We start from the raw sequence: 21332 nt of genomic DNA, 5'->3' as shown, positions 1-21332 counted from the left end.
CCAGGGCCAGTAATCCATCTTGAAGGCCTATTTTCAGTGTCCAGGAGTTTGACTTGTCAGCAAGAACTGCCTTCCTGGAGTTTCACCGGGTTTGGATATCATCACCGTGGAGACCTGTGAGAGGAGCCTGAAGTGGCTAGTGGTCCAGGCCAGGAGCCCACAGATGGACAAGTCAGGAGTTCTGCTTGGAGAGCATAGAGACAGAAACCTGGGTAAGGAGGAGGACAGAGTCCAGCAGGAGGCTCCGTGTGCTGTCTGTCAGGCCCAGCAAAGGAACTGGAAAGGCCATTTCTCCATCCCTTGGTGTTGTTAGGCTGTTTTCAGTCTCCTATATCCTGCTATGCCACAGGCTGGGTGAATTATAAAGAAAAGAGGTTTTTACCTCAGATCAGAGTTTTGGTTTGGAGCTTGCTGAGCAGTGTAGGATACTCAACCAGGGAGCCCCAGGCATCTGTCTGTCCCCACCTCCCCAGCGCTGGGATAACAAGCACACAGTACCAAGCCTAACATTTCTCCGTGGGTTCCGGGAACCAAACTAATCGCCCCATGCTTTCTCAGCAAGGACTTCACCAGCTGAGCTAAATGCCCAGCCCTTGACAACCTTCGTGTGGGCAGAGTCCTGAGATGGCTCATGGGCCTCACATGATGAGAGAGGAAGTATGTGTGTACACATGTATGTATGTGTGTGCCTTCCGTGGCTCCCTATTCTCATAAAGTCATCAGGATTCTGTCACAGGACTCCACCTGATGACACCAAGCCCTAGTGACTCCCTGAGACCCTATCTCTAGTCACCAGGATGGGATTCAGTTCCCATCCTTCTTCATCACAGTGGGGATTTGATTTCAGTACGTGAAACCTGGGTACACCCACACTAAATCCAAGGCGTAGCAAAGCGCTCATGCCCAGGAACCCCTAGAATGGGTGGGTCTCTGTCAGGGTCTCAGGGATAAAGCTATCAAATGCTTGTGGGCTTTTGTGTCCCAGACAGGACAGATGCCAGGCCTTGCAGGCACCTCCTCAATTTCTCTTTCTTGGTTGGAGTCCTGCGAGTTACACTGATTGGAAAATTAATTCTCATTGGTGGTAGTGGTGATAGCAAAAGCCATCACCACTTACCGCTTCCTATACTCTGGTCCATGTGAATTCCCTGGTTTGTTTTCTCATTGACTTAATGAGTTAGGCACGTCATTTTCCCATTTCACAGAGGACAAACTGAGGCTCCAAGATGCTACTGGTTCGAGTCATGCGTTGTCTATGGGGCTCTGGGATCCCCAGGGTTTTGTCACTCCCTGTGACGATCGTTATTGATGGTCAGCTTGACAAGAACTAGAGTCACCTAGAAGGCCAGCCCCTTGCCATGTCTGTAAGGGACATTTTAAATTGGGTTAACTAAGATGGGAATGTGGGCAGCACTAGCTCGTGGCTGGGGTCGTGAGCTGAGCCCAGCATCTCTCTCTTTCTGTTTCTTGACTGTGGATGTAGTGGCTCCTGCTGCCATGCCTGCCCTACCATGACAGACCAGAGCCTAGAGCTGTAATGCAAACTAAATCCAACTGGAATGAGGCCAACTGCTCTGACCGCCGTTGTAGTGTGGGTTTATATCCAGTGCTATGGCGGTACTAGCTTCATCACATTTGTCTGGCCATGCTGAGCGCCCCAAATCCCTTCACTGCTTTTTTGAGACTCTGTGGTGGAGAGTTAGAAGGAGTGGTTCTGAGCATGCCCAGTGGCCTCATGCCTAGACAGATGGCCTCATAGGATATTCTCTGCTGGGCCTAGGCACAGAGAAGTTCAGTTCCTATGGCTTTCCTGACACTTGGCTCCTGTGCATCTATCTTGGGGTCACTGTTCTCACCCAGGTTGACCAGCTTCTCCTGCGACAGAGGCCTACATAGCCCTGCTCCCAGTCCTGCAAGGACCTCCTCCCTCTCTACCCGCTCCATAGGTGGAGCCCACCTTGTAGAGACATCTGTTTCCTGTTCCTTAAGAAAAGGCAGTGGCTCTGCCAGTGAGCAGAAGCCCCATCTCTCACCTCGTGCCAACTTGGAATCTGGCCCTCAGGGTGGGGTGGCCAGAGACTGCTTGTTTGTCTCCACTGTGTCCTCCACAGGGGATTCCCACCTGTGGCTGGGCCTCCCCCGTGTCCATTGTCTTTTCTGGAACAGGGCATGGGCTGGTGTGGCCTCTGTGGCCTCCTAGACTGACAGGACTGATTTCTTTTCCTTCTGTGGAACCAATGACAATGACGGACCCTTCCAGGGCACTGAGGACCTATGCGCCTTCCCCAGTCATGACCCGGGGTATGTGGTCCTCCCAGCAGGGCTTGGACACTTACCAAATGCTACAGAATTGGAGACTGAGATCCAGACAGGTGAGTGCTGTGCCAGGGTGCCATGATGCTGTTAAGGTCTTTGCAATTGACGTGGGAAGGGTTTTTCATTTAGGGTCCAAAGCAGGTGCCAAGCTTAGGGCTGGAGAGATGACGTGCTTGCTGTGAAAGCACCAGGACCTGAGTCCATCCTCGGATGCATGTAAAAAGTAGGTATAGTGGTGCGTGCTTGCTGTAATCCCAACATTGGGGGAAAAAAGAGGCAAGAGGGATGCCTGGGGCTTAGTGGCCAGCCTGCCTACCTTACAAGGATCCCTAGTTCCCAGTGACAGACCCTGACTCAAAAAAATCAACAACAGCATGAACAAGTGAACCGCTCCCGAGGAGCCCAAAGTTGTCCTCTGCTACTCCACTCCCCGCAACATGTATGTACAACACACATGTCTATGCGTGTGATCCCTTCACACCCTGCAGAATCACTGAGTCTGACCCAGCTAGGTACCAAGAACTCTTTTGGGGGCAGGGTATAGCAACCTTCTGGAGTGGAGGACTGCAGAGATGTGGATATGGAGGAGCTACTGTAGTTCATGGGCTCTGTTAGCCCTTTGGGCACAAATGCTGAGTTCTATAGCTGGCAGCTCTCCCTGGAACCTTTGTGATAGGCTGCTGAACATACAGCCAGCCAATGTCCACACCTCTACCCCACTCTAAGTTCTCGGGCATTGGACCCCAACCAACAATTAAGCTGGCCTTGCCACTATGACACATTCTGGGGATGTTGTACACAGGGTGGGGTTGTTGCGTTGAGAACTGAACAGGGAGGACAAGCCTCTAAGCTGAGTGGGTGTTAGGCACTAGGCAGAAGTAAGCAGAAAGAACCAGTAAGGACTGGAGGGAGACCATCCCGGTCAGTACTAGGTGGATCTTGCTATGAGCTATCAAGCATGACACCCAGGAGCACTGAAAATTGGCTTTTGCATTTGATTGAATTTTAATTAATTCAAGATGTAATTGTTGTGAATCATGAGTAACTACCTTTATAACTGGGATGGCATCTTTGATGACTGAATTTGGTAGACAGGGTGCTGGGGCTGCTTGCTATCCACCCATCCACCCATCATCTACCTACCTACATATTCATCTATCTACCTACTCACCTATGCATTCATCTACCTTTGCATATATCCATTCATCCACAGGTCATTCATCCACCTAACCATACATCCATTACATAGCAATTAAACTTCCTAGCCACCCATTCATCCACGTATTCATCAATCCACACATTCATCCATTCATTCATCCTTCCATGCACCAATCCATCCTTTTATCACCCATCCATCCATCCATCCATCTATCTATGCATCCATCCATGAATCCATCCATCCATGAATCCATCCATCCATCCATCCAAGAATTCATCCATCTATCCATGCATCCATCTATAAATCATCCATCTATCCATCCATCTATCTATCTACCCATTCATCTAGCTGTCTGCCCATCCATCTATCTTTTTATCCATTCATCCATCTAGCCACTCACCCTTACAGCCCTTAGTGAGACCTTGTGTCTACTGTCTCTGAGTTACATGCATCTCATAACAGACTATTGATTGCATTACTTAGACAAGGTGTCTTCTAGAGGGGAAAGGACTTGCCAAAGCTACACAGGTCTTTTAATCTCAGGGTCTGTACTCTGTACTCTTGCCAGGAGTGCTGGTAACATTCTCCATCTTCTCTCACTAGATCATTGTTCCCCAAGATGTCCCAGACCCTCCATACTTCAGAAGTAACTTTCTGGCTGGCTTCAGAGCAGGCCCAAGTCATCAGAGCAGCGACCCCTTCTCCCTCTGGGCTGTGCCCTGACCTGCATGAAAGACAGAAACAATCGGATATACAGCCAGGAATTCCTGGGACCAAGAAGGGGGTGGGCTGGGCCTGGGTGAGCAGGGGCCTGAGGCTGTGATAGGGAATGAGGGGGCTGACTGGCGTGCCCTAGCTTGCATTGCAGATGCCTGGCCAGGCAGCCTCCCTCCAGCTCCAACATGCTGCCTCCTGTCTGTGCCTCCTTCCTCCTGTGTGTTCAGGATGAGCACTGCCCTGAGTGTAGCTAGAGAGACCTCCCATCCTGATTCCCTATCATCTGGCTTCACCTTCCTTATTTCATTTCCAGGAGGGGAAAGCTTAGCCAGGTAGCCACATCCTGAGGCTCCTCTGATGTATAGTCTCTGGGGCCATTCTGCTTTTCCCCAAGGCCCCAGTGACACCCAGGGAGACCATCTCTCTCCCAGCCTCCACTTTATCTTCTATTTCCAGTTACCTTCTGGCATCACCAGGCCATGCAGGCTCTCTATGTTCTGGGCTTCCCCTTTCCTATGTTCACTCTGGCAGTGTCCTTCCTCCTGGCCTTATTTAAATGCCACTTCCTCTGGAAGATGGGGACCACAGAGGCAGGCAGTGGGAGCCACAGGCTCTGGGTAATGGCAGAAACATCAGTGTGTTCAGAAAAGGAGTACATGCTCCAACCATGGTGCCTTACAATGCCCGGGGTTACATCTTCTTAGAGAAACGAGTGTCTGCAGGGATCCACATTGGGTCCCAAGCAGTGCCTTGAGTTGATGGTCTGTTGTCCTACCTTCCAAGGACACTGGCCTTCCCTCCCCTCCCCTCCTCCTCTTCCAGCTGTACCCCAGGCTCACCACCTTCTTTGGGTCTTCTCATCAGCTGAGGTTTTACTCACAGTCAAAGTTGCATTTCTAGGGTGCAGACATAAGGATAATTAATGAACTTTCATTGCAACCTCATAGGCCTAGCCCTTTAGCTATCATTCATCTTTCCAGGCACAGTATACAGAGGACAGAACTGTGGGTCCAGAGCCCCCCCTCTTGTCTTTGCATGCTCCTTAGTTTCCCTGCCAGTCCAGTGGTCTAGTCCTGTAGGCTCTTTACTGATGCTGCAGGTCCCTTGAAGGTTTGAGAAGTCAGATCATACCAGGGACTTGTCCTGGGGTGTTACAGCCCAGGGTTCTGACTCCAGCTCTGAGAGTTAGAACCTCAGCCTTCTGTGTGTGTATGTTAGTGAATCTGCAGTGTGTGTGTTAAATATGTTTATGTGCCTGTGTACATGGTGCCTTGTGTATGGAGTCTGGAGGTTGATGTTGAGTGTCTTCCTCTATGACTCTCCATCTTGTTTTCTGAAAAAGGGTTTTTCACTGAACCTGAAGCTTTTTGATTTAGTTAACTGAGCTGGCCACCAGGCTATAGGAATCCTCTTGTCTCTACCTCCTCCGTGCTAGGATCATGGGAGTGTACTGCCACACCTAGCTTTTTCTATGGAGTCTGGAAATCCAAACTTCGATTCTCATGCGGGCACTGGACCCACTGAGACATTCCCCCAGCCTTGGGTATCTAACCTCTTGACATTCCAGTGTGATGTTGGGCCACCTTCCTATCATCCTCCGGAAACCAGCGTTGGGTCTTTTCTGAGGCTTCCCCTCAATGGCTGGTTTGGGTACTAACATCTTCTCTGTTGTCCTGCTGGCTTGGCATGCAATTGTATGAACGGTACTGTGATGGCCTGCAGCTCCTGGGATCTGAGGCGCTGTGGTGGTCGGCTGTGTCCACACTGCAGATTCAGATCAAAGCAGAGGGGCTGTGGGCAGCTCCAGTGGTCTCCATCACAGAGCCATGGCTAGCTGGCCACAGAACACCAAAGGCCTTGAGATGCCACATTTGCTTGCCCTGGGGGACAGTGGTGAGGCTCGGAGAGGACGGTGTACTCTTGAGGCCACTGTCTCACCACAAAACCGCTTGTCACACATGAAACAGTGGGTTAAGAATTTCCTTTTCTATTTTTACTGTGGAATTTGCCCTGGCAAAGAGCATCTGGTTTAGGGGAAAAAGGGCTCTTTGGAGCAGCTTGGCTGAAGATGAAAGGGGGTCGGGCCTGGGCCGCCTCAGTGGCATGCTCTTATTGGGTCCGTGGCCTCTTCGGCTGTGAGGCCGACAAGGGATCAAAAACCTCATTATCGCCTGTTTTTTATTAAGCAGTTAACCATTAAGAAAGCTGCGGCATAGGGGCCAGGGGCCACTCATAGCCTTTGTAATCCCATTCCTAAGCTTTTGTTTGGTGATCAAGAGAGGTACAGTCAGGAGCTGGGTTAAGATAGAGGCTGCTGTGGGCTCCTCTGCTCCCTGAGTAGGGAGAGAGGCTGAGCCTCTGCCACAAGCCAACACTGAGCCACTGTTGGCCAGTGGGAGAGGATGCAGGGTCATTTAGGATACAGACATGAGTGGCTTCTTGTGTACTCCTGGGGTCTCTGCTGAGCTGTGCCTGGGGCTGGTCTAAGACTGGCCATCGCCTGGAGTATGTGAGGCCCTAGAGAGTCCCAAGGAGCTGCATATACATTTCGGTAGACCATGTGAATCCTAGGTGAGCCCCTCCACTATGTACTGTTCCATGGGTACTTGGAGCCTGTTCTCTGAAAAAGTCCTTTATGGGCCTATCAGACTTACAGGAACAGCCTGGGAACATGAATGGACAGTACCTTTCTGAAAAACTCAGACTGTCTTGGGGAGAAAAAGACCATTGCCTTCAAAAGGGAATGAGAGAAGGATTGGAGGCTGCCAGAGTTAGGTGGCACAGAGAAGATCAAGGGCCCTTTCTGGAACATGGGTGTCATGGATGTTAGGACAGAAGCTCTTCAAGGTTCCTTGAGCAGATATTGTAAGAACAGAGACTGTTTGTATGAGAGATTCGCATTTACTAGTGTGCAATACTGGGGAGGATTCTCCAGTCCCCTCATTTCTGTAGGACTTGCAGCTGCCTTGGTAGACAGGTTCTTCCCAATCAGAATGCCAGGAAGATGATGTCTGTGGACAGGGAGAAGCAGAGCTTGTGCCTTCTAATGCGCGTAGATTCATGTTCACATGCAGCGTTGCTGGCAGAGGCTGCAGGGTATGTGCTCAGCAGCCACCAGTCTCTGTGTAACAGTGCTGCGAGTCCTGCTCCACAGAAGGGGGGTCTACGCCAGAGCAGGATGAGCTGAGCCTGTGCCTTACATACAGACACACATTCACACACACCCCAGGACGTATGTGCAAATACAGCATAAGCCATGCCTTCACATGTACATGTGCACACATGCTCCATGAATACATGCATGCAACAAGCACACATAAGTGTGCACTACTATCTGCACATGCATCCATAATCACCAACGTGCATATGCACATACATATATGCACTAGCGAACCACATATTATATACACGTCACCTCACACACATATATTCATCCATACTCATGTGTGCTCTCATGAACTAGCATACCGCATGGTTTACCCATGTGTATGCATGTGCTCAATGTATACCTAACTCGTATATGCACATACAGGCAGCCATAAACCACACATGCACCACTGACATTTATGCTCATGTTTGTGTACTAGCAAACTATGTGTATGCTTACATTATGCACACATGTGCTCACCCACATATGTGCATATATGCACTAGCACATAGAACATCTGCGTGCTCATGGTTTGGGGGATGTGACGGTGCTGGAAGAAATCCCAGGCTCAGGATTTTGTGCTCAGTCCTTGACCACTCTGCAAAGATAGAGTCAAAGTGCTCACATGTGGAGGCTACTACACAGCAGCTCTCGGGAGGCTGTGCGGCGGTGTGAGGGCTGATGCTTCCTGCAGTTCAAATCCTCATTGCATCTGTCTTTGGATTGTCTCTAAGTAGCTGACCACTCTGAAGTCCAAGGCCAATACATGGCATGGTGACCAACTCACATGATTCCCAGAGTGTAGCATTCAGGCCACCTAGGAGCTGTCCAGGGTGACAGTGAGCTAAGCACCTCTTGGGTCGGTGTTAGTTCTGTGTGTCTCTGTAGTTCCTTGTCCTCCCACATTGAGGGCTCCCACGTGGTGATGATAATTGGCTCTTCAGTCTGGGAAACTGGAAGGTTCAGTGTCCACCCTCACTTCCCGCTGTGCTTTGTGTCCTTCTCTGCTGTGTCCACTGCATACAGTGAGGCCACTGCTGCCAGGAGGCCACCAAGGCTCAGTCTCACACAGGGGCTCCAACAGCCTTCAGTCCCTGCTAGGAAGCAGAATTCACTCTTCTCGGCCTGGTGGTGATAGTGTATGCCTTTAATCTCAGCACTCACGAGACAGAGGCAGGCAGATCTCTGAGTCTGAGGCCAGCCTGGTCTCCAGAGAGAGTTCCAGGGCAGCCAGAGTTACACAGAAAAATTCAAATTCTAGTATTTTTCCTGGGTGTCTCTTCATTGTTCGCAGGGCCTAGCTACTTTTCTCACTGCTATAACAAAATACCCAACAAAAGGCAAATTTAGGAAGGACTGGTTTATTCTGACTCTCAGTTTGAAGGTCCACCATGGTGGTAAAGGTGTTATGGCAGCAGGTATATGAGGCAGCTGGTCACAGTTGGAAGCAGAGAGAGATGGATGCGGGGGCTTAGCTCTCTTCCTCCTTTTTATGCAGTCCAGGACCCAGGCTTAGGGTGGGTAAGGCCCACATTTAGAATGAGTCTTACCAGCTCAATTGGCCTAACCTAGAAACTTCCCCACATATGTGTACAAAGACTTATCTCCTGGCTGATTCTAGATTCTGTCACAGTCTTCAAGTCCCGAGTCTCCACTGTGTCTTTTACAAAAGCAGAGAGGTCACTATCTACCTTCTGAGACCCATATCCCTTCCTGTGATGGGGCTCAGCAGTCTGAATCCCAGGTCAGGAAGCTGGGAGTCTCTGGAGACTGGCCCTGACGCCTTGAGTGACAGAAGACAGGAAGGAGGATAAAACCCCCACAGATGAGGAAGCTGAGGGTCACGGAGTTGACTATGAGTGACTTCTGGCCAGGTGTCAGCCCCTGAGCCTGAAGAAGATCCAGAAGGGCCCGTGGGGCAACTCGAGGGATCGATATGGGAGCTCGGTGCCTTTGACCTTGGGGGCCTTTGACCTTTGGGACTTTCCTTCATAGGCGCAAGGCTATCACTCCAAAAGGAGGTCTTTCCAACCTCAGACCCAAGCCTTATGGGCCTGATCACCTGCTCCTTAGGCTGAAGCAGCCCTGATAGCAACCATCATGACAAAAAATACTCTCTCTGGGTGGGGCACCTACCATGCACAGGATCTTCAGGTGTGTGGAGTATGGTGGGGCGAGGCTCTCTGAGCATAAAAGCCATTGCCATCTTTGTGAGAACAGTGTATCTACCTACGAGTGACCCTAAGGGTCAGGCTTGTTGATTCCCTCAGAGAAGGAGGGTGGGGGAGGGTGTGTGTGATATCCTCACCTGAGACCACAACCTCTGCCTCCTTCAGCCCTTCCCAGCTGTGTGTAACTCTGCTCCTGGTGCACAGTGTTAGGAGTGCTAGAGGGCACAGGGGGTGGAAGGTTAATGGGAGGGGGTGCTCTATCTGTGCCACGATAGGGGTGTCGTTACCCATGCTGGGGGAGACTTTTCAATGGTGTGACTGCTTTGGGCTTACCCCATATTCCTGAAGATAAGCCCTCGCCCATGTTCCTGTATATAAGCCCCAGGAACTCACTAGTTCACTAGACTTGGGAAGAATCACACCTTTGGTCTGTTGCCAGTTGCTTATTGGAGGAGGCATGTGTTACCAGGGAAAGTCACATGTGAGTAGCAGAGAGTTCATTGTCCAGTTACAGGAAGAGTGCCTCTAAATCAATGACAGAATGCAAGCAGAAGGTTGGAAAGGTAAGCAGGGAGAAAATACAGAAGAGGAAGGACAATGGAGTGCAAGGGAGTCTGGGAAACTCATTTTCGTTTTATGACTTGCTCCGCCCAGTTCTGTGGGCTGCAGGCACTACATGTAAGACAGGGTGCATGGAGCACTCACAAGATGCCAGGGAGTGAGGATCTATTCAGCACAGCGTAGGCATGGACTCCCTAAGAGGCAAGAGCTTGGCCAGGTCCCTCACATTGACTGTGTGTACTTCATGACTCTATGTTTGGGGCTACCTCTTATTAAGATGCCCATAGCCAGGAGGAGCATTCACAGGTCATCCTCATGCCCCACCAATGTAAACGCATGCCAGTTTCATCTATAAACTATATTCTTAGTGCTGGGAGAGATGGCTCACTGGGAAAGTTCTTGTTGCAAGAGCAAGGGAACCCGAATCCAGATGTGTTGAACCCAAGTCAAGAGGGGTGTGGATGTACACGCCTGCAACTCTGGAAGGTGGGAATAAGAATATCTCAGAGCCTTTCTGACCAGCCAGGTTAGTCACAATGGTGAGCCCAAGTTCAGTCAGAGAGCCTGTCTCAAAACATACAAAGACAAACAAACACGTTAGTTGAGGAGTGATTGAAGAAAATATCGTATGTTCTCCTCTAGCCTCTCCACATGCATATACAGGTGAGCACACACACACACACACACACACACACACACACACTTTAAAAAAAGAATTTTATTTTGGCTCAAAGTTCTGGAATGTTCCATCCATCCACACTGTCTGGGGCCTTGGGGCAGGCAGAACAGTATGGTAGGAGCAAAGCACTTATTTTATGTCTAGAAGATGGAAGAGAGGAATACGAAGGATCTGGAGGAGCCCCTAAACCCTTCACTTATATCCCAAACGATGCAGCCCGCCCCCTAGGGACCACTTCCCATAGCTTCAGTCACCTCCAATGGCATCTTGCTGGTGACCACATGAATCCATGGCATATGAACTTTGGAGGACTCCCAAGATCCAAAGTAGAGTCCTGTGTGTGTAATTTTGGGGAAAGGGTTTAAAAAAAAAAAGTGGAAACATGTTCCAAGTCTGTCCATAGGGAGCTGATTAAGTCACTCTTGTTCCTCTCATCGAAGGACTACTCTACAGGTTGTTAAAATAACAGGGGAACACTGTATGGATAAGCAGTACCGTGAACGATGTTCTCTTAATTCTATGCATATAGGTATGTAAGCATTTACTGTGTGTATGTACATATGTATGTTTGTATACTAGGATCACGTGTGCATGTGTGTGTGTGTGTGCTTGTGCGCACGCGCGAGAGCATGTGGAGGTTCAAGTACAAGCTTCAGCTAGCTGTTGGCCATCATTCTATTGAGGCATCTCTCTGGTTTTGAGTGTTGACATAGAGTCTCACTCTATGCTCCTGGCTGGCAGAGAACTCCTGAGGTCTGAGGTGATCTCTCCCAGTTCTGCCCTCAAGAGTTGGGATTATCCTGGTGAGCCATCACGCTTGGCTTTTGAGACCTTGACTTATAGATAGGGACAGGGAGCAGGGAAGGGAGGAGGGAGGGAAAGAGTGAGACTATCCATAAAGAAAGAACAGAATGCACACCACAGCCAGATGCTTTCGAGAATACAGGAGTACACAGATAAAGACTGGGAGGGACTTGACATAAGCTATGTCACTGAAGGGGGCACTTTAGATTGTCTGCTAACCGTCACCCAGTACTAGGGTTACAGACACATGTTGCCGTGTCCAGGTTTAGGGGGTGCTGGAGATCCAAACCCAGGACCTCACACGTGTTCACCAAGCACTTTACCAACTGAGCCATCACTCAGCTGGCTTCGGCTTGTCCCTGCTCTCGTGAGATCTGGTTTCTTGGAACAAATGCCTAAAACAAGGGATGGGGGCTGCGTGGTGCCATGCTAGGGAGGTGAGTGGTCTGCAGCCCCCATTTGTCACAGGTCATGTCCTTGCAACCAGGGTGCTTGTGGGTCCTGCCTCACACCATCCCCTCAGGTCTGTCATGCTCCTCACTGTCCCTGAGCCCGTGGCTCTATGACCAACATTAATAGGACTCTGTGGACCAGTCCCTCACTGGGTCCCTCCCTACATGTCACCTGAAACGGCATCCCCGCATGGCTGTAAAAGTCACCTTTCAACAAAGAGTCTATTTATCACAGCTCAGTAGAGGGGCGTGTGGTGTGTGCCCAGGTGGGCTCTGCATCCAGGTGGGCCTGGGCCGGGTCCAGATCCAGCCGCTTTATAACCTGGGTGACCTTGGCCACCTCTCGCTTCTCTTAGCCTGCTTCCTTATCTGTTTCAAGGGAGCGGAATTCCCACCTGGCGAGGTTGTTGTGGGGTACAGATGAGATAGTAGGCCATAAAGTGCCCGCCGAGGGCTTGGCATGCTGCTAGGGGGGAGCGTGAGAGTGGCCTTTGTGGCACTGTTTGTGTGGGAGTCTTATCTGTCAGTGTGTGCAGCGTGGCTGCCTGGTCCATCTCTGTGCCCAGCTTAGTAGGTAGGGGCCTGTGCTCTGAAGAACACAATAACCCTGGGTGATTTGTGTGAGACTCAGCCCAAGTGCCCCAGCCCCCTTATCGGCTCTCCAAGGCTGGCGCACAGGGGGCTGGGTGGGTCCCCAGGAATGCAATCCATCTCCCCTAGCCCCTGAGGGACTTGATCTTCCGCTTCTGATAGGCCACCTGCAGCCTGCAGAGCAGGCCGTGGGGCTGGGCTGTCAGCACCGGGAGGGGCCGCCTGTCCCCACAAGACCAGGCCTGTGCCTGGGGCCACATCCGGAATTTGATGGCAGAGCTTCCTCTTGGCCCTGTCGGCTCTTGTCCTGGAATGTCCCCCCCTCCTGAAGGGGGAGGCTCTCCAGGGCCCTTTCCTGAGAGTCCCTGCTTTGTGACACCAGGTCGAGGGGGCAGTCATATAGCATGGGCCATTCCCTGGCTCTCAGGAAGGACAAGCCTGGAGATCAGCAAAAGCGCATGAAAGGTATGCTGCCCGGCCAGAGGGGAAGGTTCTGGGAGCCTCCTGAGTGAGGTGACTCTAGGCGCAGTGTCACACTATCCTACCCCAAGTGAGTAATAACAACAACAATAACAACAGCAACAACAAAAAGGTCCCTCTGTGGCTGGTGTGATCCAGGGCTCATCAGAGAAGGGAGAATTGACACTTCTAGCCCCGGGCATGGGTCAGCAGGCAGAAGTCATAACACAGAAATAAACCCGCCCAAGGCCAAAGCTGTCTGCTGGGTTCCCAGAACAGCATGTTACCCTCAGGCAGCTCTGGGCTCTGATGTGTGTTTGTACTTGTATAACCCCCCACCCCGCCATCTGTCTCCATCTCTCTCACTCTCTGTCTCTCTGTCTCCCTGTCTTTCTGTCTCTCAATGTCTCTATCTAGTATGGGGATGAAATCCAGGGCCTCAAGCATTTTGGGCACATGCTGTACCACTGAGCCACACCCAAGTTCCTTCCTGGGGATTCTAGGCCACCACTCTACCAGTGAGCTATATCTCTGGACCTCTCATTTTATTTTTAATTTTGCAATAAAATTCCAGTAGGTTGGCCGGGCTTGCTTGAAACTCTCCATGTAACCTAGGCTGGCCTTGAACTTGTGATCCTCTGGCTTCAGCTTTCTGGAGCTGGAGTGACAGGCATGCACTCAGAAGCCTAGAATAACTTTCTTTTCATTCTTTTATCCTGTATTGGGTCTTGGAGAAATGCAGCTGACCCCATTCGAAAGTTAGAGGGTTAGCCAGAGGTCAGCTGGACACACAGGGAAATGGGCTCACAGCACAGGAGTTCCCTGGAGACTGTGGGACATCCAATCCCAGGGCCTCAGGAGACTGGCACCCACACTGTTGCTGAAATCCATGAGGGTTGGGGCTCTGTTGTGAGGAACTGCAGGGAGCCAAGGGATGCTGAGTTCCACTGAGGTCTTCTCTCTTTGCAATTAGATGCAAACCTGACCGGGACTATGGTTCAGACTTGAACATTTCACTCCAGGCCCTTTGTTCTCCGGGCCTCTGTTTCCCCACCTGCTCAATGAGATGCTCTTTAATGCTCTACCTTGCATAGCTCCTCCTACCACAGCTTTGCCAGGCTGCTAATACAGTATATGCCCGCAGCAGGACTCTGCTGCTTGCCACCCCTTGGAGGGAACAGTGTGCGTAGCAATCTCCTAGACCTCTGGTTTGCAAATGAGAATCATTTATGGGGCCTTTACATGCCCGCCCCAGCCGGGCAGTGGTGGCGCACGCCTTTGATCCCAGCACTTGGGAGGCAGAGGCAGGGGGATTTCTGAGTTTGAGGTGAGCCTGGTCTTCAGAGTGAGTTCCAGGACAGCCAGGGCTACACAGAGAAACCCTTTCTTGAAAAGCCAAAACCAAACCAAACCAAACCAAACCAAAAAACAACAAAGAAACCATACCCACCCCAAAGGCTCTTGTGTGGACTGGCGACGAGAATGTTTAAGGAATGCAGATTCTGGGGTCCACCTTTCCTAGTGACTCTGCTGTATCCCGGTGGGAACCTGTGACCCACAGAGTGTGTGCAGGGCAGTGTAGCCTAGGGACATGACCCACCCTTGCATATGTTAGAGTGCCAAGGTTGCAAATATGACCGAGAAGCCAGTGACAAGTGGTAGAGCAGGCCTCCAGGAAGATGGAATCACACAGAAGGAGCATATCCACACCTGTACTTCGTCTGAATTTAGGAGGTTGGGAGTCACATGTAAGTGGAAACTAAGCTTTTGTGCAGCAGAAACCGATAGGCAAAGCCAGAAGGCATAGTAAACAGATACAGAATTAGAAGAAAAAAAAAAGCTCCATCAAAGAACCACTATGTTAATTACATGAAGACTCTGAGAAACAGGGGAACTGGTTCAGTGCAGTGCCATGCAAGCATGGGGACCTGAGCTCAATCCCAGTACCCACAAAGAAAACCAGGCATTTGTGCCTATAATCTCAGCATTGGGGAAATGGAGACAGGTAGATTTCTAGGGCCTGTGGGCCTCTCAACCCAGCCAAATCAACAAGCTCCAGGTTTAATGGGAGAGCTTGTTTCAAAAATTAAGGTACAGAGCAACTGAGGGAGACATCCAGTGTTGACCTCTGGCCTCCATATGTGTGTGCACTGGTAAGTACACTCAAGTACACACACACACACACACACACACACACACACACACACACACACACCAGTTTGAAAATAGATTCTTTGAAAAGCCCATCATTAGGCCAGGCATAGTGGCACTCACCTGTAACCCTAACACTCATGTATCTGAGGCAGGAGGATTGCAAGGCCAAGGCTAACCTGGGCTACAGAACAAGACAAAACCCAGCATGAGACTTTCTTAGGGGAAGAGCCCAAGGCCCAGCATGAACACTTTCACACACGCAGGAAAAGTGAGGAGAGTGGCCATTGCTCACATCGCAGGCCCAGGTGTGGCTCAGCCACTTCTCGTCTTGGCCCAGCAAGTTGCCTAACTCCAAGTCTCAGTTGCCTAATGTATACAATGAAGTTCTCACCTCGCTTACCCGTGTTTCTGACACGTGATAATGTCATTTATTTAGGGCCTGCAGATTGAACAATGCACACCTGCAGAGCTGTATAAATGCACTAGCTCTGATGTGTGGATCAGTGAATTGGAGATCTAGGATGCACCCAGGTTTCCACCAGGCAGTTGAAAGCCTCTCTAGTCAGTGCTTGCTGACCTCTGACCCTTTAACTCTATACTCACTGGCTTCTGTCACAGTATCCAGCCCCTGAAGCTCAGCTTTGTTGCGCCTACTCCAAGTGATAAATGATGGTTTTATGCTGATTGTCAACAAAACAAGACCTAGACTCACTTTGGCTGTGAAGGGATTTCTGGTTTAGGTTAGATACACTCTAACTGTGAGTAGCGCCATTCCCTAGGCTGGGCTCCTGCTTCCTGATGGCGGTTGCAGTATGAGCAGCTGCCTCACACTCTGACAATGTGTCTTCCTCCGTCATGATGGGGGAGAACTATAAACCCAAATAAAATTCTCTTTCCTTAAGTTGCTTCTCCCAAGTATTTTGTCACAGCAATGAGACAGCTAAATCAGAAGGATGACCCGGCTGTCCACTGACATTTCTGGCATCTGGCCTTTGACTGTTGGGATAAGGCAGATGTGGGCATCTCACACCTTTCTGAGTGTCCAGATGCATGGACTTTAGGTCCTTGGGTTTCTGGAGAGAACAGAGGGAATACAAAGGGAACAGCTTGAGTCCTTGCTAGCCATAAAAGAGAATTATCTCATACCCCAAATGAGTGGTCTTCCCTTTAAGAAAAGCATGAGGAGAAGGCTCAGTGACTGAAGTGCTTGCTGTGCAAACTTGAGGACCTGAGTTCAATCCTCAGAGTGTATGTGAAAAGCTAGGAGAGGTGGTATGCATTTGTAACCCCAGTGCCTGGGGTGCAGAGAGAGGAGGACCCCTGGATTCACTAGTCAGCCAGCCAGCCTGAGCCTGCTTGGTGAGTTCCATGGAAAAGAAAGAAACATCCTATCTCAAAAAACAAAAACAAAACAAAACAACACAACACAAACAAACACAAAACATCACCACCACCACCACCAAGAAAAAAATAAGGTGAAAGGTACCTGAGGTACCTTTTGAGGTTGCCCTCTGGCCTCTCTACACATAAGCATATGTATGTATGTATCTACCACACACACATCCTGTTCACACACATGCACATACACATATACAAAAGAAGAAGTCCATATTTGTGAATACCATTTCTGTCATTTTTTTTTTACTAGTACAGTCAAGAAGAAGATAGTTGGACCCCTGACTCTGACAGGGGGCAGCCAAGCAGGAAATAAGTCTCCGAGCAACTAATTGATCCTCAGCAACAGAGCATGCCCCAGACAGGTCGAGGTAGGAAAGCAGCCAGCTCCACAGATGCAGACAGAACCCAAGCTGTATTTGTCCCAGAGTCATGAGTGGCTAGACAGCACAGAGTGGGTTTATAGAATCTCCATAGCAGCAGGTGTAAGGGCACTGAGAATCTTATGGTCCTTTCAACAGATGAGAAAGAGTGCAATTCCGGTATTCAGGAGGCAGAGGCAGGAGAATCACAAGTTCTAGACTAGCCAGGGCAACTGAGTGGGTTTAAGATTAGTTTGTGGAAATTAAGAGATTATTTCAAAATACAGAGTAAAAAGAAACTTGGGTGTGGCTCAGTCGTAGATCACCTTCGTAGAATCCCCCAGTGAGGGGCTGGGGGTCTAGCTAGGTGATAGACTACTTGACTGGAAAGCACAAGTGATTGCAAACAAAGTAATGACATCTCAGATCCAGGGAATAAAGTCCTGGGGACAAGGCAGGGGCACCTCTGAAGCAGCTGTTTCCATCTTATGGTCTGAGCTTCTGAGGCCGCTATGCCACCTGCAGACTGCTGGAGGAGTCTGTGTTTTCTAGTGAGCTGGGCTACCTGCAGGCTGCTGGAGAAGTCTGTGTTTTCTAGTGAGCTGGGCTGGGCTGGGGCCTTTCAGAGGACCCATCCGTTCTTGTTCAGGTCTGGCCACAGGGCACATGCTTCTGTCCCCCCTCCCCCCCCCCTCCGCCCCATGCCAGCACTTCTTAGTGTGCAGGGCCCTCTCTCTTACAGGTCAAATAACCTGCATCCCTTGCTTCCTCCTGTGCGGGTTTTCTGTTGACTTTGGCTGCAGCTTACAGGCACATAGCTACCTCAAATCTCTTTGCAAGTCTGGGTAAACAGGCAGCCCAGAGCTGCTGGTGAGCACCCACCTGGGCTCTGTAAAGCAAGCTGATCTTCCCAGGAAGTGGCCTGGCTACACCTACTTGGAAGCTTTCCCGAGGCCTCCTGGGGAGACAGCCCCCTCCCCGTACCCCTCCCTCACCTCTACCCCAAGCAGACACGGGTCCCCACTGAAAGAGACGCTAGGAAAACACACAGAGCCAGCTTGAGCTACGGACTGAGCTCCAGGTAGACGGGAGAATTTTGCCCAGGCTCTCTCTACCATAGCCTCTTCTGTAGGTGCTTGTGGTCAGGGCCAGGACCAGATAGGGTGTAGGGGTGGATAACAACCTGCATCACGGTATGTGGGGACATTCTTCCCTGAGAAGGACTGAACCGTTGTTCACCTTTAAGAGGAAATTCAGCTTTCCTGGGATATCTGTGATGAATGTTTTTATGAGTGTTTTAAAAGGGAGGAATCCAGCGCAGGATGAATACAGGGCCAGGGCCGCCAGGGTACTCACGCTCACCACTACTCACACCTTCCGGGTAGCTTCAGGCCAGTTCCATTGCTTCTCTGGGCCTCCATTTGTACTCTGCACAGCAGAGGATGGAAGACTGTCCTTGGGCTGCTGCTGGAGCAAAAGCATCAAGCACGGCCACCTCTGGGCAGGACCGCTGGCAGGTCCACCTGGAACTCCTTCCACATAGTCCAGGCTGTCTCTATGCATTTTCCTAGTGTCTCTTTCACTGGGGACCCATGTCTGCTTGGAGTGTGGGGTGGGGGGTGTGGGGCATGGGGAAGGGGGGCTGTCTTCCCAGGAGGCCTCAGGAAAGCTTCCAAGGACCACCTGTGGTCCTGAGACCCCCCTAGGACAGATTCAGGACCTTCCGCTTCGGAAGACTTGTCCTAAATACATAGATATAAATGGAAAGGTTGCCAATTAGCCTCCCATGAGACACTCCCCCCCTCCCCCAGTACCTGGAAGGACACAAGGAGGAGTCTAGGCATAACGTGGAAAGCTGTGTGTGTGTGTGAGTGTGTGTGTGTGTGTGTGTGTGTGTGTGTGTGGCTGGGTATATGTGTGTGTATCTGTGTCTGTTTCTGTCTGTCTTTGTTCTATCTCTCTGTCTGTCTCTCACTGTGTTTGTTGTGTGTGTATGCATCTGTGTATTTATGTCTCTGTATGTGTCTGTCTGTCTGTGTCTGTCTGTCTGTCTCTCTCTCTCTCTCTCCCCCTCTCTCTCTCTTTCTCTCTCTCTCTGTGTATGTGTGTGTGTGTGTGTGTCTGTGTGTAGGGGGTTCCCAAAAGTTAGAAGCAGTCAAGGGCCCCTGTTCTCAATGACTCTATCAGGTAGAGTTCCATTCCACCCTCAAGGCCTTGCGGCACCTCACTGATACCTGGGGGACTTCCAGGAATCATTCTTTAACGTTGTTGAAAGAAAGCTATGTGAGCTAGCTACCAAATGGCAGGGCTTGGGCTTAGTGATTTGGGAGAATGGAACTGTGTTCTGTTTCCATGGTTTCCATGACAATGAGTTGAAAAGCAGCTCAGGTAGGCACTGCTGGCTCAGAGTCACCATCGGAAGCCTGTGGAGACTGGGGTCTCTCTTTTGGATCCTCTCCTTGGGTGCCTTGGGCTTCCACAAGATGTGTGTGTGTGTGTGTGCGCGCGCGCGCACGCGCGCACGTGTGCAAAAGACCAAACCATGCCCATGGCAGGTGCTGCCCTTGAATCTGGTGTCACTGAGGAGAAGGTCACCAAGGGTCTGGCTCTCTGAGATGATGTAGGTACTAGGCCCCAGCTGTGGGCATGGAGGCTCAGGGGGCATGGATGATGGGGTTGCTTGAGGTGCCTTCTTCTGTTCCCAGGTGTTCTGGGGTCTGGGTAGAGCCCTGTGGCCCATGAGTTGGGAGAGGAAGGAGCTGAAGAGAGCCCCCGACTTGAACTTCTAGCTAGTTAGCCAGGAGGGTTTTGCTGGATTTGGGGGTTTTGCATTCAGGAATCTGTCTCTTACCTTGGATCTGTCACAGACTGACTTAGACTGAAGCTTCTGTACCTGGAACCGGCTCGAGAGTGAGAAAGTGTAGAAACATGGCCTGGAGGACCCACATTCCAGGGTAGAAGGCATCTACTCTGACATCAGATCCCACACTGTGCTTGCTCTCCCATCTCTGGATACTGGTATGGATCTCGCTGTAGGCTACAGAGCTGTTTGCAAGCAAACATACAGAAGAGTTGGGGAGATGGAAGGGAGACAGCAGGAAACCCACCCCTTGCTTGTCATTAAAGCAGATGAGATTTCACAGGAACAGGAAATTAGACGGCTCTAGACTTGAGAAGGTTGTGGAAGGTTCCCACACCCTTGGCTGCCAAGGTTCTGAGATACTCACAGACATCGTGAATGGGGGACCTTGGTTGGCCCTGATCTCCTTGCATCTGGAGTCCCTCTGTCCACAGGGAGCCTGGAGCCAGCTTTGAGGTGTCAGTCACAATCCCCACAGTCTCTGTAGTGGGTAAAGAAAGAACCCAGGACCTCAGAGCCTCCAGCCAGGGCTACTCAGTATTCCCTGGTGAATGGCTGGTGATGGCCGTGATGAATGCTGTTCCAGGAGTTGGTAGATTTCTCAGGTTGGACCATCCCCAAGGGCCCAGGGGTAGCTGCCACCTCTCTGTGATCAGACATCTGGCTGATAGTCCATGGTGATATTTGCCTCACCCCCAAGGGCCAGCATGTGGTAAGAGACTCTTTCGATCCTTTGAGAAGCAGGAGCAAGAATACAGAAGGCCCCAGATATGGAAGACTCCAGGAGGGCAGGGCTCAGGGTATAGGTGAACTGTGGCTCATGGCAGTGCAGGAAGAGGTGGCTCTGGGTTCATCCCACCTGTGGCCATTATTAATCTAGGAGAACTTCTGCAAGACCTTTGGTAATGGGAACAACAATGCCACAGCCCAGAGTTCCTGGTAGACCTTGACATTATCCATCTAATGTATGCATGCCCTGGGGGCAGGCGGAGAGTTCACTGAGACCTGAGCTTCTTGTGACAGGGGAACATTAGGAGGGCCTGCAGGACCTTCCCTGGGCATTGCCCTGTGTGCTAGCTCAAGCTGGTGTGTTCCCAGGAAGGATGGCTTTGGCCTCATGGCTCTGTGGCTACCTGGTTCAGTGTGGTGCAGCTGTCTCTGATGGGTTCTGGTCACTCATTCTGAGTGTGCATGGCTGCCTTCCTCCTAGCCCTACTCTGGTCTCTGAGAGGACTCCTATTTGGCCTGAGAAGCCACTGAGAATCCAGTTTGAGCTCAGGAGTTCTGGAACCTGCCTCTTTCTGCCATCCTGCATCTATCTATACTATCCTGGCCCTGTCCCCTTCCACTCATCTCTCTTTGCTCAGTTCCCCATCAAATAGTTCATAATACTTCCAGAGTTGGCTTGAAAACAAAAGCAAGTCAAAACAAGAGGTGGGGAGGGGAATAAATAACAGAAAATGGTAGTATTTTATATAGTTCTTTTTTTTTTTTTTTTTTTTTT

The 21332-nt window shown here is 50.6% G+C and overlaps 1 pseudogene; it reads right to left on the bottom strand.

Moving 5' to 3' along the window:
* Nucleotides 1-21332, bottom strand: part of LOC116104692 — a 47504-nt pseudogene that overhangs the window by 21450 nt on the left and 4722 nt on the right.

This window comes from Mastomys coucha, unplaced genomic scaffold, assembly GCF_008632895.1.
Source record: "Mastomys coucha isolate ucsf_1 unplaced genomic scaffold, UCSF_Mcou_1 pScaffold22, whole genome shotgun sequence".
Taxonomy (NCBI): Eukaryota; Metazoa; Chordata; class Mammalia; order Rodentia; family Muridae; genus Mastomys; species Mastomys coucha.
Note: the sequence above shows the minus strand (reverse complement) of the source record. Positions and strands in the feature narration are given on the sequence as shown.